General features: G+C 37.4%; 1 pseudogene; it reads right to left on the bottom strand.

Annotated features, from left to right (window-relative positions):
* LOC122241898 overlaps positions 1-16,216 on the bottom strand; it is a 37,394-nt pseudogene that overhangs the window by 7,868 nt on the left and 13,310 nt on the right.

The following is a 16,216-nucleotide window of genomic DNA, read 5'->3' as shown; positions in this document are numbered from 1 at the left end:
CTAATCTCATAAAAGTGACTTTGGAAGAAGAGAGTTCTGATCAGTTTAATATTGTGTTTTGAGACAAGTTATCTACTGAATATGTCTGTCTTCCCCCAAATTCATATGTTGAAATCCTGACCCCCAAAGTAATGGTGTTAGGAGGTGGGGCTTTTGAGAAGTAACTAGGTCATGTGGGTGGAGGCTTCATGAATGGAATTAGTGTTCTTATAAAAGGGACCCCAGAGAGTTCTCTTGCCCTCTTACCGCCATCTGAGGATACAGAGAGAGGAGAGCAGAGGGTTCTCCAGAACCTGAAAGAGAACCAACAACCAGAAAGAGGGTTCTCACCAGAACCTGACTGGGCTTGCACCCTAATCTCAGACTTCTTGCCTCCAGAACTGTGAGAACTGAATTTCCAGGGGCACCTGGGTGGTTCAGTCGGGTAAGCGTCTTACTCTTGGTTTCAGCTGAGGTCATGATCTCACAGTTTTGTGGGTGGCACTCTATGTGTGCTGATAGCACACAGCCTGCTTGGGATTCTCCCTCTCCCTCTCTCTCTGCCCTTTCCCCATTCACGCTGTGTCTTTGTTTCTCAAAAATAAATAAACTTTGAAGAAGAAAGAAAGAAAGAAAGAAAGAAAGAAAGAAAGAAAGAAAGAAAGAAATTGTTGTGTATAAGCCACTCAGTCTGGAATTTTGTTACAGGAGCCCAAATGGACTAAGATTGGGTGGTTGGAGAGGTAGGTTACCCAGTCAAGAATGAGTACCTATAGGTATTCAGTGTCTAAGATACAATCAGCTGCCTTGGAGGAAGTAGCTAAATCTTTTATATAAATATTTGTACCAGATATTTTGTGTATAGTATCTTAAGTATCCTTTAAAAAGTCATATGATCCTGCTTTTACAGAGGAGGAAATTGAAGCTCACAGTTAAAGTAACTCCCCCAACTCACAGAGGCAATAGTAAATCCAGGACAGAAAACAGACATGTCTGGCTCCAAACTCAATCTTTCCCCCTTTCTACAAGAATCTGAATAAATGTGGGACCTCCAAAATAATAGTTCTAGTTAAAGAGAGAAATAATAGTTCAGATCTCCTGTAGAAGCAGAAGGGTCACTACCAATCATAGTTGGAGTTCAAACTTCTAAGCAATTACAGAGATTAATGAACATTTATTGAAGCAATTTTGGTTGGAATGTCTCCTGCCCTTTGATGGTCTCTTTTATACCACACTAGTTATCCATCCCTACCTAGCCAGTGCTTTAAAATTCTAGAGTAATGGTCAGGAAAGGTATTTGGAAGAGAATTCCATAGGGAAGAAAAGTAGAAGAAATAGACCTTGAAGTTTACTTTAATCTGTTTTTCTCCACAATCTGCTCAGGAATTGATTCTGAAGCATGCGATATTATAAATACACATCAAAAGATCAAAGACAATAAGGGCACCTAGCTGGCTCAGTGGCTAAAACATGCAACTCTTGATCTTGGGGTTATGAGCCCAAACCCCACATTGGGTGTAGAGATTACTTAAAAATAAAGTCTTAGGGGAGCCTGGGTAGCTCAGTCGGTTAAGCGTATGACCCTTGATTTGGGCTCAGGACATGGTCTCATAGTTCGTGAGTTTGAGCCCTGCGTTGGGCTCTGCACTGACACTGCAAAGCCTGCTTGGGATTCTCTCTCGCCCTCGCTCTCTGCTCCTCCCCCTTTTGTGCTCTTATCTCTCTCAAAATAAATAAACATTTTTTTAATAAAATAAAAATAATTTTTTTTCAAAAAAACAACAAAGATTATAGTTAATAAAGTACATAAGTCAGTGTTCCTCAAATTTTGGTCATTCTCTGCATTCATTCTCCATTGTGACCATACTACTACTTAATAAAACCTCGGTGGCATATGATAATAAATATTTGTTTTCCCTCCTTGAGTCTGTGAGTCAGCTGGATGGTTTTGTTGATTTGAAACAAGTCCCAGCTGACCTTGGCTGGGCTCAGGTATGCATTTGCAGCTGGTGGGGGCTGGGGTGGCGGGGGAAGGGGGGGAAGGACACCCGAGAGCTGGTAGCCCTGCATGTCCATATCTGGGAAGACGCAGCTCAGTTTCATTTGTTCTCTCATAATCCACCAAACTAACTTCTGCAAGTTCTAATTTCTTGGCAAGTTTTCAAAGAAGCAAGTCTTCTGAAGCCTCAGTTTGGAACCAGTGTCTTGTCATTGCCACCACGTTCTATAGGCCAAAACAAATTACAAGGATAACTGAGATTCAAAGGCGGGGAAATGAACACTGCCTCCTGATGCAAGGACTGGTGAAGTCACATTGTGAGCAAACGGGAACTGTTTTTATCATCAGCCTACACATCCATCTACCTATTCGTGAATTTCAAAAAAAATCCCTTTATCTTCTCACTAACATGTCTATTATTCATGATGCCCATGTTACCATAACCATATTTGTGAAATCGTGGGTTTCATGCTATTTTTATATGCACTAAAAGTCATAACAGTTAAAAATGGAGGAAAGAAACTCACCACATACCAGTTAAAATTCTCTAGTGAAACACACTGAATTAAGGTAATGAATGTTCAGAAGCTTCTATAGGGTCCAGAGAGCAATAGAAAACTCTAACATGTAGTGCGATATTCAAAGTGATGTTTCTAATAAATCTAGGCTCCCTATTTTAACTAAAGCACACAAATAAATTCATAGAAAGATACTAAGAGCTTAAACCCTGTCTTAGGAGAGTTTGCAACCCAGGGCTGCAAACAAAATCATCCTGCCTGCCACAATTGTTAACCCTTAATGAGTAGAAACACCATGTATATCAGAGAGAATAATTAAATGGTATTTCAGAATAAGAAGTGATCAAATAAGAATGAGGTGTAGAAGAAGTCGTGGATAGAATTGGCTTGGAAATAAGCCTTTTTAATATGGGCAGGAGAGAATAGGCAACTTTCAGATAGGGAGGCTCTTTAAATTGGAAGAAAGCCCCAACCAAAGCTCAAAGGCAATCAATTAATAAGCACAATTACAACTCAGCAAAATGAGATAAATAATGTTAAAACCAACATTATCCACATTACAGTGTGCAAATTAGATTTCATAAAACTTGACTTTGATCTTCAATACAGTGGTCATTGTGCACATCCAAATTTAAGAGACACAGGAAGCATATAAAAGAGTTAAGAAATGAAGATGAACTCTATTTCTGGTAAGGTAAGAATACATTTTTTGAAGTTTATTTATTTATTCTGAGAAAGAGAGAGAGACAGAGACAGAGAGTGGGGGAGAAGGAGAGAGAGAATCCCAAGCAGGCTCCGCACCATGAACTGTGAGATCACAACCTGAGCCAAAATCAAGAGTCAGATGCTTAACCGACAGAGACACCAGGTGCCTGGTAGGACTACATATTTTGAGCCAAGATTGCTAACAGAAAAAATCGAAACGCAATATAAAAGCATTAGCTACACAACACTGGAAAGCTCACAAAATACTTAGTCTTCCTTACACGTAGTTTTGCTTTCCATGGTGTCAGTTATCCAGGGTCAACCTCGGTCTGGAAGCAGATGACCCCCCTTCTGACATGTCATCGGAAGATCAGTAGCCTGATCTGTCACACTGCCTACGTCATTCACTTCCTTTCATCTTATCACATGGGCATTTTATCATCTCACATTATCACCAGAAGGGTGAGTATGGTACAATAAGGCATTTTGAGAGAGAGAGCACATGCCCATAACTTTGATAACTGTATATATTGTTATCATTGTTCTATTTTATTATTTGTTGCTGTTAATCTTTTACTGTGCCTAATTGATCAATTAAACTTTATCATTGGTAGGTGTGTATAGGAAAAAACATAGTATATACAGAGTTTAGTACTATCTGCGTTTTCAGGCATCTGCTGGGGGTCTTGGAAAATATTCCCCACAGATAAGAGGGGAACTACTGTAGTAAAGAATTAATCAAGTCAGTATCCAAAAGAAGATAAAAGTCCAGAATGGTGACCCTACCTTTGGGGACAAGTTTTCCTCTGGATACATTAACTACTGAGAGCCTGACCAGCAGTTTCGAGAGCCTCCCAGGGATAAAGTCACCAAAGGTAAAGTCCAGGCCCACATTTTCATTTGCTGCCTAATAGCTTCATCCTGAATCAAGTTCAAGTAAAACTGTCCATCCACAGACTACAGCCTCTCTTCAGAGCAGCTGTCTCTGAAATAGTGTCTAGGGCTGCTAGCATTTTAGAAATTTTGCTTGAAGTCTGTTTTGTTTTCCTTTTAGCTGAGTGCTCCTTCTACTGGATACAGATGGAATCTCAATGAGAAAAGACATTCATGAAACTCCCAAGATAATATAAAATGTCTTACCATTTGTACTGCAAAAGAGAATTTTAGCTACCACACGAAAGGATTCAGAGCAAAATATTGCATCTTTGCTCATTATAAAAACAAAAACAAACAAAAATAAAGCTATTTTATAGGAATCCAAACATGAGTCATTCATATATTTGGCTTTCTTTTGTTATCTTCTTTACTTGACAATCTGTTGAAATGACTTTCCTAACGTGTTGTATGTGGGAATTGGTTGCAAGATGTAGAACGAAAATAATTCTGAGTTGCACATGAATTATCAAGTCCTATCAGAGAGAAGCCGATCCGGTTTCTGAAGAAACAATACAGTTAGCCTTGTACCATTAGTTTGGGCGGAGGTGGATTTTCTTGAGACAGGGATATTTGCAGAAGTTCTTGATACACAATTCTCCAGGTATAACTAAGAGTAGGCTCTGCTAAGCAACAGAAGTGGCTTGTAACACATGACGGTTACTATGTAGGTTTATAATCTGCTACTCTACTTAAAATATCCTGCTATGTCTTCCTGTTGAATTCATTTTTTCTGATTCTCAATATGTCAGAACAAAATGTTCTCATTCTTTCATCTTTGGGGACACAATTCTTATTTGTATAATTTTAATTAGTACTTGTCTACTCTGTTCTTTACACTATTTTTGTATGTAGGCTGCTGAAGTGATGAAGCAAAGCACGAGCCACCAGATGCTGAGTTGCAGAAAATCATGGACCTAATGGATTCATGTACATTCAGTAGAAAAATCTGCCGTGGATGAATATTAGAGTACAATGTACTAAACATTCATCTGTATATAACAGATTCAAAACAGTTGTAAATATTTAATAAAATCAATTGAGAACAATGACTATAAGAGAAAAGACCACCAGCAACTATGAGCAGATTAGATACACATTTTTCTTTCTGAGGCACCTGGTGACTCGGTTGGTTAAGCACCCAACTCTTGATTTCAGCTCAGGTCATGATTTCATGGTTCAAGCTGCCAGTCAGGCTCTGCACTGAGTGTGGAGCCTGCTTAAGATTCTCTCTTCCTCTCCCTGTGCTCCTCCCCAACTTGCACACATGCTCGCTCCCTCGCTCTCTTTCTTCCTCTCTCTCTCTGTCAAAACATAGTGTCCTTTCCCCCAAAACCTTCTATGATGGTTAATTTTATGTGTCAATTTGGTTAGACGATGGTGCGCCGTTGTTTGGTCATACAACAATCTAGGTGTTGCTGTAAAGATATTTTTTAGATGTAATTTGAATTAGTAGACTTTGAGTAAAGCATATTATCCTCCAGAGTGTGAGACTCATGCAAACAATTGAAATTCTTTTCTTTTAATTTTTTTTAAATGTTTTATTTATTTTTGAGAGAAAGAAAGACAGCACGAGCAGGGAAGGGACAGAGAGAGAGGGAGATACAGAATCTGAAGACAGACTCCAGGCTTTGAGCTGTTAGCACAGAGCCCTATGCAGGGCTCAAACTCATGAACCACAAGATCATGACCTGAGCCAAAGTTGGACGCTTAACCGACTGAGCCACCTAGGCGCCCCCAAACAATTGAAATTCTTAAGAGCAAAGACCAAGGTTTCCCAAAGTAGAAGGAATTCTGTCTTCAAACTGCATTATAGAAATTCTACCTGAATTTCTGGTCTTTGGACTCAAGATTACATCAGCTCTTAGCTGAATTTCCAGCTTTTTTCTGCCCTACGGATTTTAGACCTGCTTGCTCCCACAATCATGTGAGTCAATCCCTGAGAATATTTTTCCCTCTATATAAATATGTATATATCCTATTGCTTCTGTTTCTCTGGGGAACTCACTAATGCACCCCCTAAGTTATAGAATGAAGGTGCATGCAATAAATTTCCAATAGGCAGTTGTAATACAGTGTGTAAATTTATATGATGTATCTAGCATGCATTCTCAGAGTGATCGTGTAAAATTATGTCTTTGTATTTTTTTAAAACAAGGGCATAATACCACATACTACAACCTACTTATATGTGTAATTGTTTTCAATTCTCCAAGAGGATATGTCCTTTTGACCCTCCTAGGTTTCTTCTCAGTCTTACTCTTGTTTTCATACTAATTGTTAAAGAGCATTAAGGGTATTCTTTTTCTCTCCTAGTAAATGAAAGAATTATAATTATGTATCTCATGGTCCTTTGTAGATTTCAGGCCAATGGTTTTCCTTTTTTTCATTCATGAAAACAACTACTGCCATTTTTTTTCTATTTTGAAAAACATTAAATCGCAATATGTTTAAATTGATGGAAAGAAATATTGCCCATTCTCTAAAACAGTTCACAGAGAATTATTATCAAGAGCAATGTAGCAAAGACTTGAGTGTTAGGACCATCACAAGGCCAATGTTTGTGGTGTGAGAAAATAAAAATACTTTGTCGAAAAAGAAGAGTTTGGAATGGAGAAATCTAGGACAGAGGTTATTGATGAATGTATGAGAACAGGTTTTGATATTTTCATTCTCAACTCTCTCGTCCTGTGTGGCCAGATGGAAGGAAAGATGAGTTTCAAACAATAGGATGAAAGAATTCTAAAAGGTACGCAAGTCTGGCTGCTCCTTAATTCTTCCTTGAAACCTAATGAGACTGAATATATCACTGATAGTTGTGATGGAAAATAAACCAAGTGTAGGCGACCAAAGGGAGGATACGGCAGGACTGAAAAGAGAACAGCTAACAAAATGTTCAAAATTGCACAATCCATCAGACTTATAATTTTTCAAATGTTTCTTTATATAGTCCCTTGGAGATGATGATCAACTAACTACATTAGTTTCTCTGAACACACATGAGAAAGTTTTAACAAAGTTTTACAAATATCAATGTTCACAGTATGGCAAGAGAGAGTTTTACCTTAGCAGCTGGTATTGGTGATCTAAAAATGTTTCAGCTTTGTGTGAGCACCCTAAAATCTGTTCTTATACAGATCCCCCAGGTTTTTTCCAATTAGAGTCACGACTGTGATTCTTCTTCATGTATATGACATCAACCCAATTTGCAAGGTTTTACTTGTAGTTTATGTTTTTTGCTATCCTGACACCTAACTCTAGTAACAGGTCTAGATAAAGTATGCATGGGGACTGACATGCAGGTAATAGGTTTCCTCTCTATGAAATCACTAACTAAGGTGAGATGGTAACAGAATAATCTTCAAGCAACTGGGAATGAACCATGAGGCAAGAAAGGGGAATCTGCTTCAGAGGACAGAGGATGTTTCATGGAAGGTGGGAAAAAACCACTTAAGTATCCTATTTCAAGCTCTCAAAATTCAGATATTTGAAACTGTAATTCCTATTTTTCAAACCATCTGATTCTATCAAAAGGAACCATGCCACCATGCAGTCCTTGAATTTCTGCTGTCACTCTCTGGTGGCAGCAACGTCGTCTCCTAGACCTTGTCCTCAAATGAACACAGGAAGATTGAAGTGGAAGTTTCACAACTCTTTGCCATGGATTAGTAAATTCCCCTACCAGAATATTATAGGACTTCTAACTGTATGCACCCAAAGCAGATAATCTCATTTTTCTCCATATTTCCCCAGGAATATTTTGCTTATGTTGGTGTAATCTATGTATCAATTACATTGTCTTACAATAAGTAGCAGCAATATGTTGAGACTAGCTTAAGGTGATAGATAGATAGATAGATAGATAGATATTCAAGAATATGCCTGTATTTAAGTGTACATATATTTAAGGAGATTCAAGCATATATATATATGCATATATATATATATATGCATATATATATGTATATATACATACAAATGCATATATGTATATATATATATATATATATATATATATATATATATACATACATGGTATCAGGAACTAACTACTTTGGTAGAAGACTCACCTAAAGGGGTATCTCTTAACATCTCATCTAACCCAGATGTGGGACTGCTGTTTAGAATGGCTTGCTTCTACCTTTGTATGTATCGCAGACTAAATATCCCAAGCCATGTGTGGAAACATCCAATTGAAAACATTAAATCGTTATCACTACCTGAGTACCAGGGTATACCCTGTTCTCATTTCCCTATGTAGCAGGAAATAAGATACTGCCTCCCAACAAGGTTATATACCATGGGACATTAACCCCAAATAGGATACTAGACAGCCTCAAAATGCAAGTGAGTACTAAAATTTTAGGTATCTTTATAGCAGCATAGTCCCCACATTGACTAAAATGCCCTCTAGCATGGCTAACTTTCACATGTCTTAGAGAGAGCTCTGAATTACTTCCATCCTGGACATGTCTTGACCTTTCTCCTCCCCCTAGCAAGGATCAAGAGTAAGTTTTTTTTTTTTTTTCCATTGTAATTGTTCAGTCGTCATGAACATATTAATTTGTGTTGATTTGCAAGGCAGCAGTCAAATGGCTGTCATAATAGCAAAAGCTAAGTCTTCTTTAGTCACAGAATCATCAATAATACCCATTCACTGTTCTCTGGCATGCAACAATTACTTTCTACTACAAAAGGGCCATCTTAATTGAACCCGTATTTCCTGTTTCCCAGGCATTTTGAGTAGGAGTAAAGCAGACCTTCTCCATCATCTAACACAATGGCTTGCATCATCTTAATTTGGCTGGAGCCTTACACCCCCTAGATCCTGATTGTCTACATTCCAAACCGTGGGGCGTGGCAAATAGCCCAGTTGTTTTAATTCCAGAAACGTTTGATGAAGTTTCATTAAGCTTCTTTTATTTATACACCCTCATGAAGGGTGGGAAAATTTTGAACTCTGTGCTGTAGCTCATATGTTATATTTATTGAATATGTAAGTAATCAAAGCACGTTTGCTTACTCGATTTTGACATTTCCAGACACTTTGTGATAATTTTTCAACACATGTATATAGAATCCTAAATGAATCATCACTTGTTCCCGATGAAGTTGAAGAGAGAAGTGTTTGAGATATTTAGGGATAGAAGATCATATAGTAAGTAACAAATGAGTAGACAGGTAGCAGCAGGAGTTAGAACGAATTTTGTTGTTGGTAGCAGTGGTGGTAAGGATGAGTTAGCTCCCTCCCCCAAGTTCTGTTTCAGAGAGAGAACAGGTGTTTTTTTTTTTTCTTTATGTGTCTTTTTCTTATTATTTTGACTTGTAATACTGCTAGATAAATGTTTCTGCCTTCATTAACATAGGGGGAGACGTATTCTGCTATTACTGGAAATATCTGTTCAAGCCCAACTTTGAACCCCAAAGCTGAATCTGTTGCATGTGATCCCTTGTAAGTTAAATATGTATAACTGGGCATTCATTACACCCCCGTTTAAACACTTGGGGGAAAAAAATCTCCAAATTGCTACATTCAGGTAAAAGTATCTGAAAGTGTGACATGGGGCATTAAGACTTTTTTGCCCAAAGCCTGAGAGGAACTGCCTCTGTTTTCAGAACACACCTCCATCTGGAAGTTAAAAATCCTTATAAAATGGATAATTTTATCGTGCTATCTATGTCCATAGCTTAAGCTGAATTGTGGGGTGATACAAATAAAGAAACATCTTTTTAATAAACTGTAGCATTTTCCAGTATGATCTCCAGGGTACCCTCCTTATAGCCCTCTGGGGGAGTTTTATGAGTGTAAAAGAATGAGCAATAAAGCCTTGTTGGACTGGTTCATGCTCATTCTCCAGCACCTAATATTTTGTCTGATAAACGCTACCACTTGAGGATCCCTCAGTGTCAAGTACCATACTGAACAGATTATGGGAACGTGGGGTGGAAAAGAAGGAGATTCTCCAAAATATTTTTACAAACCCTACATGCTTCTAATGGGACTAAAACTTCATTCTTAAATCACAACAACGACAACAAAAGATTCTGAGGTCCTATAATCCAGTATCACCACTACATTTTTTCTCTGAAATTCATAATATAATGAAGACTTGCCCTTAAGCTAAAAACACCAGGTGAGCAACAAAGTGGAGAAAAACAAATTTCCCAGAATTGCTGGGGCTATTCCTTGGTGGAGAAAGCCCAGTGAGAGGAGAAGCCTACACTGTATTTCCATTGTCTTTGTTTGGAAGGTTGTCAGGGAGTAGCGGGATCCTTTGGAAGAACGCTAAGGGAGGAGTCAGTAAAAACAATGAAGGAGATATGGTTTGTGATACGATGTCCCCCTTCTCACATAATTAGGAATCTGAAGGGGTTTGCAAATGCCGGATGATATTGAATTGTACAGATATTTCTAGTTACTTACTCCTAAGACACTGCTTAATAAAGTTTATTGAATAAAATCTACTGTCAGAGACTTCTGGCTTCTGGTCAGTGACACCAGCTTAGAAGTTGCCACTGTATCCTAACAACAGTTAAAAATGGAACCAACTGAAAAATCAACAGCCCTTCTTAGATCCCTAAGAGAAGTGAGGTCATGGAGCAAACTGCTGTCTCCAAAACTGAAGAGACAGACAAATTAAGAGAACCACAACTTAGTAGGGTAGAAACCGCCATGGGAAGCAGTCTCGTGTTTGGGAAAACTGAGCTGCAATTGTTGAGTTGCTGGAGGTTTAGTGTGGACAATTCCGAGAGATTAAAAACTCCAGAGGGACCCAGCCATCAGGGGGCCCCCACAATTTTATGACTGTTACCTTCTGGAGCTCTACCAAATTCTCACAGTAAGTAGAGGAGAAAAATCTCTTTGTGCTTCCAGTAGGGGGACGGGAAAAATCATGAAACAACCATATCATTCTTTACTTCCCTCAGGAGAAACTATTTAACCAGAGCCTCACTGACTTGTGGGAAGGGGAAAAAAAACAACTCCAGTCAACTCTAGCCATCCTGTCTCACCTTAGGGGTAAAATTCATAGTCCAGTGCATAGACTCATTAAACTAGACTGAGACCTAATCAGGACTGTAGAACATTTCTATTCCCTCCACACTTTCCCACTACATTACTAAAAACTGGTTCTCAGCAATTCCTTTTACCTTATACATCATGTCCTACTATTGAGAAAATTACAAGGCATGTCGAAAGACAAAAAAAAAAAAAAAAGAAAAAAACAAACAAAAAACACACACATGGTCTGCAAGACAGAACCAGACTCAAATCTCACAGAGGTGTTAGAATTATCAGACCAGGAATTTAAAACAATTATGTTTAATATATTAAGGGTTCTAATAGGTAGACAGTATTCAAGAATAGATAGGCAATATAAGCAGAGAGAAAAAAAGTATAAAAAAGAACTAAAAAGAAGGGCTGGAGATCAAAAACACTGTAACAGAAATGAAAGACACATTTGATTGGTTTCTTCACAGATTGAACATGGCTGAGGAAAGACTCTGAGTATGACGACATCTCCATAGAAACTTCCAAAACTAAAAAGCAAAGATTAAAAAAAAAACTGAGGAAAACAGAACAGACTATCTAAGAACTATGAGACAACTACAAAAGGTGTAATATATATGTAATAGAATCCTAGACAGAGAAGAAACGAGAAAAAGAGTAAGTATTTGAAGAAATAAAGGCAGAGAATTTCTCCCAAATTAATTTTTATGTATTTATTTTGAGAGAGACAGAGACTGCTGGGGATTCTCTCTCTCCCTCTCTCTCTGCCCCTCCCCCATGTGTGCTCATTCTTTCCCTCTCTCTCTCCCTCTCTCTCTCGAAATAAATAAACTTAAAAAAAAAAAAAAAGAATTACATCTGGCTTTCCAGAAGTCATGCAAGCAAGAGCAGTGGGCTGCAACATTCCAAGTGTTGAAGAAATAAAGCATGAACCTAGAAATCTATAACCTGTGAAACTATGCTTCAAAAGTGAAAGAGAAATAAAGACTTTCTCAAACAAACAAAACTTGAGGGAATCCGTTGCCAGTATACCTGCCATGCAAGAGATGTTAAAAGCTGTTCATTAGAAAGAAAGGAAAGAAGAAAGAAGGAAAACAATGCAGGCCAGAAACTCAGATCTATATTAAAAAAGGAAGAGGATCAGAGAATGAATAAGTGAAGTTAAAGTAAAAACATATTTTTTCTTATTCTTAATTTGTCTGGCAGATACTAATTTGTTCAAAATAACAACAGCAACAATAGATTCAAACATATATGAGTGAAATGAATGAAGCAATGATACAGGGATGGGAGAGAAGAATTAGATTAATTTGTTATTATAAAGGTACTTACACTACCCATGAAGCAGTTTAGTGTTATTTGAAAGTGAACTTGGGTTAGTTATGTGTATATTGCAAGCTCTAGAGCAACAGCTAAAAATAAAAAAGAAATATAACTGATATGTTAAGAAGGGAAAGAAAATGGATTTATATAAAGTGTTCAGTTAAAACTACAAAAGACAGAAAAGAGTGGAAGACAAAATAGGAACAAAGAATAAGGGCAACAGTAGAAAATAGTAATAAATGTGGCAGATATTAATCCACCTATATCAAGAATCATTTTGAATATCAATGGTCTAAATGCATCAATTACAAGACACAGATTGTAGAGAGGATCAAAAAATAAGACCCAATGACATGCTGTCTACAAAAATACCCTCACAAAAATGCGAAGCCACATATAGAATAAAAGTAAGTGGAGAAAGATACAGCACATTAACACTAAACAAAAAAAGAGGAAATAACTATATTAATTTTAGTCAGAGCAGGCATCAGAGCAAGGAAAGTTATTAAGGATAAAGAAGAACATTGCATAATGATAAATGTGTCCAAAAAAATGATAAATGTGTCAATTCTCCAGGAAAACATATATGCACCTAACAACAGAGCATCAAAATATGTGAGGCAAAAACTTATAAAACTGTATGGAAGAAATAGATGATCCACTATTATAGTTGGATACTTCAATACCCCTGTCAGAAATGCAGAGACAGCAGGCAGAAAATCAGTAAGGACACAGTTGAACTCAAAAACACCGTCAATCAACTGGGTATAATTGACATCTGTAGACTACTTCATCCAACATCAACAGAATACACATTCTTCTCTGGGTCCCATAACACTCATCAAAATACACTACATGCTGGGCCATAAACATACCTTAACAAATTTAAAATAGCATGAATTACACAATATCTGCTCTCAGACCACAATGGAATTGAATCAGAAATCAATAACAGGAAGATAACTAGAAAGTACCAAAATACTTGGACATTAAAAGAACACACTTGGTGTTACTGTACCCTCTGACAATAGCTAACCCAAAGATGAAATAGGCTTAGTCTCTACCTCAATTGTGTCTCATCATTTTTCGCCTGAGGTCTAAATAACACGTGGATCAAAGAATAAATCTCAAAAGAAAATTTAAAATATGTGAACCAAATAAAAATAAAAATGCAGTTTATCAAAATTTGTAGGATAGTGAAAGTAGTGGTGAGAGGGAAATTTAGAGCATTTAGAATGCTCATATTAGAAAAGAAGACCCAGAATCAATAATCTAAGCATTTGCTTTATAAAACTAGAAAAAGGAGAGTACATTAAATCCAAAGTAAAGATAAGGAAAGAAGTGATAAGAATTTAAGGGGCTCCTGGGTGGCTCACTTGGCTAAGCATCTGACTTCAACTCAGGTCATGATCTCGCGGTTCTTTGGTTGGAGCCCCGCTTCGGGCTCAGTGCTGACAGCTGGAAGCCAGGAGCCTGCTTCAGATTCTGTGTCTCCCTCTCTCTCTTCCCCTCCCCTGCTCATGCTTTCTCTCTCCGTCTCAAAAATAAAATAAAAACATTAAAAAAAAAAGACATGGAGGAAACTTAAACACATATACTAAGTAAAAGAAGCCAATCTGAAAAGACTACATACAATATAATTACAACTATGTGATATCTGGAAAAGACAAAACTACAGAGACAACAAAAAGATGACTGTCTGAAGGGATGAATAGCCTGGGCATCATAGATTTGGGGACAGTGAAAGTACTCTGTGTGATACTATAATTTTAGGTACACAGCATTATACATTTGTCCATAGGATATACAACACCAAGAGTGAACTCTAATATAAACTATGGACTTTGGATGATAATGATGTGTCCATGTAGGTTCATCATGGGTAACAAATACACCACACTGTGGGGAATGTTGATAAGGAGGAAGCTGTACATGGATGGGGATGGGAGATATGTGGGAAAATCTCTGTACCTTCTGTTCATTTTTACTGTGAACCTAAAACTTCCCTAAAAAATAAAGTCCCATAAAAAATTTAAAATCGGGGGTGTCTGGGTGGCTCAGTCGATTAAGCATCTGACTCTTGGTTTCAGCTCAAGTCATGATGACATCATAGTTCGGTGTGTGAGATTGAGGCCCACATTGGGATTCTCTCTCTCTCTCTACCCCTCCTTTTTAGCTCACACACTCTCTTGTGCTCTCTCGCACTCTCTCAAAATAAATAAACTAACATTTTTTAAAAAATTGAAAATCTGTATTATTAACCACAGACCTGGGCACTGAGGCCCATGGATAAAACTTTCATTTCAATAAATGAAATGTGAAGAGAACACAATGCAGGAGATATAAAAAGAAAATATATGAATTAAAGTGTTAGTAGCATAAAATGTCTGGAGAGGTAGAGAAGGACCTTCCTCATTTCTTCATGAAAGGACTGAGGACTGAGCCAAACATACAGTGGTGCTCCTGGTTAAGCTTCTTGGAAAGGACTTCACTGTATGAAGCAGAAGAACTTTATAGTCCTGGACTATAAACAGAAGCCTGTGGAGGTTTGTACTGGGTGAATTGTCTTAAAAGTTTAGTTCCTGAGCTTGTCTCCCTCTTGAGATGGCATCTCAGGCAAGGTAATGAAAAAAACTGGTGACTGGGCCAAGTCAGATAGCAGTATCTGCACACATGAGAAACTTCTGTCCCCCTAGAGGTCTGCTGGGACACCGAAAGTCTTAGGAGGCTTGGCAGGTAAGGGGAACAAAGATAAGAAGAGAGAACCACTGAAATCACGCTTGGTGTTACTGTACCCTCTGACAATAGCTAACCCAAAGATGAAATAGGCTTAGTCTCTACCTCAATTGTGTCTCATCATTTTTTGCCTGAGGTTTTAAAATAGTCTCTAGTCTTTTCCACTTATGGTCTGTATTTCATGTTTTTGTCTGAAATCATTCTAACTTATGAATAGGAATAGTGCCTAGTAATAATAAGCACATTTTTTGAGTAATTGAAATTTCCTCTGATGATTAAAACCCTCCCATGCCTTCTAGTCGTCCATGGTATAGAGTCCAAATTCTGAGCATGATGTCTAAGACCTTATGACTTCATGCATCCTCTTCTTTTCTAGGTTCTTATCACATGTACCTCTTTGTGATCATAACATTGAAAAGTTCTTTTATGTCTCAAATAGTTTACATGTGCTATTATCCCTTGCTGTCATGCCCTCCTTCTTATTCTGTCTTGAATGTTTCTACTCTTCCTCAGGCCTGCTCCTCAATGAAATCTTGCCTGAGGTCTCAAAACAGAATAAATTGAACCCACCAAAAAACTCCCATGCTACAAGCTTACAGTTAGAAGATGAATAAATTCTGGAGATCTAATGCACAGCATAGTGATTATAGTCAATGATACAGTATTATTTACTTCAAAGTCACTAAGAGACTAGATCTCAAATGTCCTCACCACAAAAAAAGAAATGACAATTATGTGATGAGACCAAAGTATTACCTAATGCTACAGAGGGAGTATTGCAATATATAAATATATCAAATTAACATATACCTTAAACTTACACAATGTTATATGTCAATTATATCTCAATAAAAAATAATAAAACAAATTTTTAAAAAGTTCCCATGAAACTAGTAAAACTTACCCTGCTTTTCAAGTATATGGTAAGTGCTTATTTTGTTTTGTTTTTAAATAAAGATTTACATTTTTAAAATGTTTTTAATGTTTATTTATTATTGAGAGATAGAGACAGAG

This window comes from Panthera tigris, chromosome C2 (assembly GCF_018350195.1).
Source record: "Panthera tigris isolate Pti1 chromosome C2, P.tigris_Pti1_mat1.1, whole genome shotgun sequence".
Classification (NCBI taxonomy): domain Eukaryota; kingdom Metazoa; phylum Chordata; class Mammalia; order Carnivora; family Felidae; genus Panthera; species Panthera tigris.
This window is presented reverse-complemented; position numbering and strand designations above follow the sequence as displayed.